The sequence below is a fragment of the Corapipo altera genome, unplaced genomic scaffold, assembly GCF_003945725.1.
Source record: "Corapipo altera isolate COAL_440 unplaced genomic scaffold, ASM394572v1 0, whole genome shotgun sequence".
NCBI lineage: Eukaryota > Metazoa > Chordata > Aves > Passeriformes > Pipridae > Corapipo > Corapipo altera.
Genome location: NW_020884872.1, coordinates 31,379,535 through 31,385,945, shown reverse-complemented (window position 1 = coordinate 31,385,945; position 6,411 = coordinate 31,379,535).

Sequence of the window (6,411 nt, the reverse complement as noted above, 5' to 3'; positions counted from 1 at the left end):
AGCGTTCACTCAAGGCTTGGCTATGCTAAATAAAATGTGTTGCAAGAAAACATTCCTCACAATGCTTTGAACTGCAGGGTTTATAGAACCGCCTGACAAGCCCAGGGGCAAAGGCTGACAAATGCAAACCTACTTCTGGCTCCCACGGGCTTCGTGATCAACTGGCTGTCGTCTCTTAGGTAAAGTTCTTACGAAAATAAAATGCTTCCTGCACATCACATAAATGTTGTTCCTTGTTCAAGTCAAAACCCTGCCTTGACCATTGTCCGCTCTGCAACTTGTGTGGAAAATGAGGAATGTATTCTCCATATGCTGCCTGCTGAATGGGGCAGGGCTGACTAATATAGGAGGCGGGGATCCTAGTAATTGGAAGTGAGAATTCGCTCCTCGTACAGGGATGATAAAATTAAATCTGGAGCCATTATGTCATCTGACCTTTAGGCTGAATGACAAAGTAATATCATTCATCAGAGAATGCATTGCAACATGGGTCTGAGACTGCATTAGCAAGCATGACTTTGTCCTGACTCCAGTATTTCACCTATCAATAGATGTATTTGATCACTTTTTCTTATGGCTAAAAATCGGCATTGTAAGCATTTTCTCTGTGTATTTCTCTATATTTTTCCATAGAAGTGCTTAGAACATGAAACTCTTGGCTTGTGTTTTTTGATGATTCCTTTTCAACAAAAATGAAAACATAATCCACTCTTTTTCTGTCTTCCATTTAAGAAAAAAAACTCTTTAACATAATCTCTTTTTTCTTTTAGATAATTAAACCCACATTTAACATAAATTTGCAAAAATTCTTTATCCATGCAAAGCACTGTACATGGTGCATCTAATCTAACTGCTAATGTATTAAGGAAGAGACAGTCTCTCATAGTGATACACAGGATCAGTAGGTAAGGATACTTATGGCACTGATGCTTATGGCTGTGATAGTACAAAGAATGAAGCTTCACCAGGAAGTTTAATGCTGTCACACATCCTTCCCGTGAGTGTCATGCTTCCTGTTGACTCTGTTTCAAAGAGAGACAGGAATTCGTTGCAAGGGGTAAGGAAAAGAACAAAAGCAAGCTGGACTGAACCTGAGTTAATGCTGCCCTTAGACACATCATTTACAGTGATTGTCTAAAAAAAAAAAACCAAAAGACCACATATACCTCAGTTAATCAGCACAAAATATATAAAGCATAAAAACAAGTCAAAGAAGTAAAATATTTTAAATACTGTTTTCAGGTGTATGTTGTTCTCAGCCTTCAAGGGCCTCCTAAAAAATTTCTAAAAAAATTCTTGATAGTATGTCTGCAAAACCCAGAGGTAAATCAGTTAGCTGTAGAAGAGTTGCCTCTGGTATCAGCAGCAGTGTAGTGGCATGAGTGTGGGATTTCACCTGTTCCTGCCTAGAAGTCAGGCAGTCAAGGCAGGACAGAGCACTGGGCAGAAGAGCTGGATTTAGAACAGGCTCAATCGCATCTATACAGCATTGCATTGTACATTTACCTGAAGAGAAGTATTTTAAGTTTCTAGACACCCTTTAAATTGCTCCTTCAGTTTTTAAGGTAAGTCCTTAAGTTCTGCATGTCAGAACTGTGCAGCCTACAGCTTGAGACTGACTTATAGCCCCTGGGCCCCTTAGTCTATCTGTTGTGAACTTAGAAAGAAGTAATCACACTTTTGGGTGAGGACATTGCAGGGAGGTGGCATGAAATGCAAAACCAGGCACTGTGTAGTGGGGATGAAGGAAGGCATGGTAAAGGGCAAATGGGGATAAACTAAAATTTTAGGGGTAAAAGCAAGAGACAGGAGGGGAGCTAAGAAGAATGTGATTGATGTGCGATGGGAGAAGCAAGAATTCAAGCTGTAGAAGTGGGATCCATATTAAAGATGTGGATACACTTAGTAGGAAAATTGGAAAGGGCTGGACTGGCATGGTGGAAGTGATGTGTATAAAGGTTTTTTACCCCTTGCCCCACAATCTCCATAACAAATCGGATGCACTGGATAAACTGAGTCCCATACTGTAGGAGCACTGAACTGGAGGAGGAAGGCACGGGAGCAGGAGGCTACTGTCACTGTGCACAGATCTAACCAAACTGTAAGATCTGTAGGACTGAAATGCTAGCCATAGAGTAATAATGCAAAGCCAGGCATCTCCTCTGGATGTGTAGTGCCCATGTTTAAAAATCTAGTTTCAGGCCTTGAGGAAAGAGAGTCGTGTTTCCAAAAGAAGCCAGCAACTGGTTGTCTTCAACAGCGCACCTGTGTTTTTGAGTTGTACATGTTTTCTCTACTTAGTCATCCACTGCTGCTTCCCAAATCTGCCATGTGCAGTCTTGCAAGAAGGATAGTTGCTGAATATGCACATACCATTCTGCAGCTTTTAATTTTATTTCTTCCTTACCGTTTTCTTTAGATCTATACTTAACTAGAAGTGTTTCCAAACTGACAGAAGCAAACAGAAACTTCTCCATCCCTGCAAATTTGTCTTCCAGTCGCCACATGTAGCATGATCAGGTATTAATGGAGGTGCGCTTGTCACTGAAGAAGCAATGCTGCTTGGAACAGTGCATAACAGGCCAATCAGAATTTAAAATAAAAATAATAATAAAAAGAAAAGATAGCAGATCTCCATGACCTTTGTTTTTAAGATAGGCACAGCACATCAAGGTTTGCCACTCCCTGGTACCCACACGGTGTTTGTGTCTTCTGGAATGGAGGATGAAAGATACAAACATTGCTGATTCTTCACTGCTGTGGGGTAATATTGCCTTACTTAGATCACATGAATTTCTTTCCAGGTAGCCTGCTTGCACAAGCATGAAAGCATGCTATCAGGCACCGTGCCCATACTGGAGAGACTATACTGAAAGGAGGAGTATGAGGCATGAAATGCATGGAAGTGCTTCCTGTCTTCCTCAGGAAATAAAGAAGAGGGTCTCACAGCTCTTGTTCTCTCCCAAGTTCATTGTCAGTGATGTGCTTCTTCCCATTTTTGGAAGTCACTCTTGTTTACAGCTTGCCCTTGAACTGGGGAGTTCTTTTTTAGGTGAGTGGAAAGAATAGAATTGGTTTCTTATTCTAGTGAGGAATCATCTCATTATTTGCCATGACATTTTCCTATCTCTGTCTTCCCATCACAGGATGATTCTAGTTAAAAAGTGTAGAAAGTCCCCTATGCTCCCATTTACATCTGCCTGCTAATATCCTTTGGTCTGTGAACCCCCAGGACAGGGCATTGAAGAAATCTAGTAGTTTATCGAGAAATGAGGTATGCCAGTAGAGGTAAAGAGTCTGGGAAGCATAGGGAAGCATATAGAGCAAAAATGAAAAAGTAAGGTGGTTGGGTTTTTTCCCAATGCTAGTACAAGAGGTAAATGAAGGAGACTAAGCTAGCCACTCATAATTCTAGTTTAAAAAAAGGAACAAAGTTCTTAAATGTGAGAACAGTGAGGACGTGGAACAGATTTAAAGCTGGAGAATTGGTGGGATACAAGCAGCTTAAAAGGTTGATATACAAGGGAGCAAAGTGACCAAGATGGTCCTGCCCATTCATCTGTTCTTAGGAGTAGGGATGCTAAGTGCAAGACAGAAAATGAAAGATGATAATGAGGCATAAATGCTGAGACAGGAGGAGTGAGAGTGTGAAAGAATGAATGAATGAGTAGATTGATTTGCGCTGGAGGGGAAATTTCCAATGGAGTATTTGAAATAAGAGCATGTAAAACCAAAACTAAAATGTGCTTTGGGTTCAGACACTCATTTTGCACCATCATAAAAACACTGAGTGTGTATCAGCACAGCTGATACACACATAGCAACAAAAGTTTACAGTGAAGATGCTTCAATTGTTTGGGTACCAGAAGAGTTCAAAAATCTAACAAATATTTTGCCAGCACATTTAAAAGCTAGTAAATAGCTTAGCAAGCTGAATACACTAGGATAAGCCAAAGCTAAAAGTTTGTTCTTTCAAGGTGAGACAGAGAATGAACAATTTCCTCCAGTAAGGGATGGTTTGGCTTATCATAAGTACCAGGTAGCAACAGTGATAAAGTTGTGCAGTGGTTTGTGGAAACCAGAAGACTGAGGTTTGGTCACAAACTATTATAGTGCAAATGAAGTGCCTGTCTTCAAAAACACTGAAATCTTTCTGGCAGCATCAGGTGTGAAAGGGTAGAGAAAGGTCATGTGTGACAAAGTTATTAAGATACCTCAGAGTCCCTGGGATTCCAGTCAGTTTGGAGGCAATTTTTTGATAGTATCTAAAGGCTGAATCAACTCAAAGGACATTGTTTTATAATGATACAGCCTTTATGAAAGTCAGGTTGCTTTATTTATAAGTATCTAGAGCCACACTGCACCCACAGATTTCCAGCTGTGCTGTGTCCCTAGCATTCACACTCAAATCAAATCATCAATGCATGCACAAGGAATTCTGCCATTCTATTTGATTTTCTTGAGCATGTGCCAGGGTGTTACATACATTTCTATCATGTCTTCTGCCTTCTATAGAGAAATATGCATTCACTAGAAATCCTTGTTACAGTGACTAAGCCTATGAGATCAGGGAATGTTGGGAATTCAAGAAAAAAAGATCAGTAATTGTTAAACCTGATATTTTTAATTAGAAATTGCCCATCTTGTATAGCAGATAACAGAGGATCTTCACTGTAACAGCAAATCAAAGTGGGTATGTTAAGATTTCTAATCAAGTCGAGACAAGAAATACTGTAATATTGTTGTATTACTGCCAAAACTATAGATAGCAAGGGTGGGGTAAGAGAGGCACCAAATGAGGAAAATAATAGCAAGACCCTGAAGCGATGGCTGCTCCAGGTGGAGGCAGTGTGAGGGTGAGCAGCAGGCAGCTACAGATGAAAGCAAGCACAGCAGGAGACAGGGGAGAGGAATCCAGAGTAAAGGGAGTTTCCCCAAAATATTCCACTACCATTCTACAAGGTATATAGTATGTAACAATAAATTCCACATTTTAATGTGCAAATGAAAACCTACATCAGTAAGCTGCTCCAGTATAGACCAGGTTGGATATTTTACCGTGAACAACTGTGAAACCAGCTTTTTCCATTTTACCTAAAGTTGATCTGGACTCATCTGTTCTTCAGCCATTAGATATACAGCAAAGGACAGCGTATTGGCTTGAAAAATTATTTAGGCTAACCAGTATTAGTTTCTTTCATGCAGAAGATAGTGTTGCGGTGTTACCAAGCAAGATAACTGGTGGTAAAAATTGCTGGTGGCATGTTGCCGGTCACTTAGGCCCACAAAAAAGGATTTGCCTCGTGACTTCAGACATCTATGAAATGGGTGATTAATCAGAGCTAGTCACCTGCCCTCCTTGCCAAGTCAGTGGAGAGCAGCCATCTTCCCACACCCACGTATGCCCTGCCTGTCCAGGCTGAGCGTGCCAGCTTGCAACTCTGCGAAGTAGGAAATGTTTGCAGGCTCTCCAACATTACAAGTTATGTGAATGATGGGCAGTTGTGGTCCTGCCAGTGGGCTCTGACTGGTGCAAGGGGCCAAGAGAGACACACCTTCATGTGTCTCAGTGAGAGAGGAGGATGCTTTCAAGTGCAGTGATCTGTGCCCCAGCAGCAGAGAGCTCACTCTTCGTTGTGCTTTCACTCTCCACATCTGCACCAACCCTCCATAAAGCAGCAGGGAAGATGGAACCCAGAATGTGGGTGAAGGCCTCACAGCTCTGCCAAACCCGATCCGCGGAGGGTTATGTGCCAAAAGGAAAGGTCTCAAAGCTGCCTCCTAAATCTTAAACTGAGATTGCAAGGCTTGCCGTTAGAAGGTGTCAAAAAGTATTTGTCTCCATTTCATAAATGCAGCATCAGCCCAACACTGATTTAAATATCGATCCTGAAAGCAACATTTATACCCAGTCACTGTGTTTATACTGAGACCCATGTTTTGAACAATAAGTGAATTACTACCTTCATTCATTCTAAGGGTTATTTGGCCAAAAGAAATATATCATAGATGACAGTTCTTTACTCAGAGAGATGCACACTGGACAGTTACTTCATTTAAAAAAAAATATCTGCTGTGTAATTTTCAAAATGTAGAATATTTAAGGATTAGCCTTTCTCTTCATTGGCAGATAAACAGTCTTTTCACATTGTATGAGTTACATTAGATTCAACAGGAGACATTAAACCTATAATGCTATGTCTTAAAACATTTTATTGTATTCTAACAATATAAAATAGATTTAGTGTTAATAAAATCCAGCACAACATTTTGATAAAACAAGAAAAGAAATACATTAAACAATTAAAACCTATTTTTCATGTCTTAGTTTTCATATATTTCCTTACTATATTTGTGATGAATATATTGCTTAGAGTACTTTTAGGCAGGACTTTGTGTTTAAATAACTTC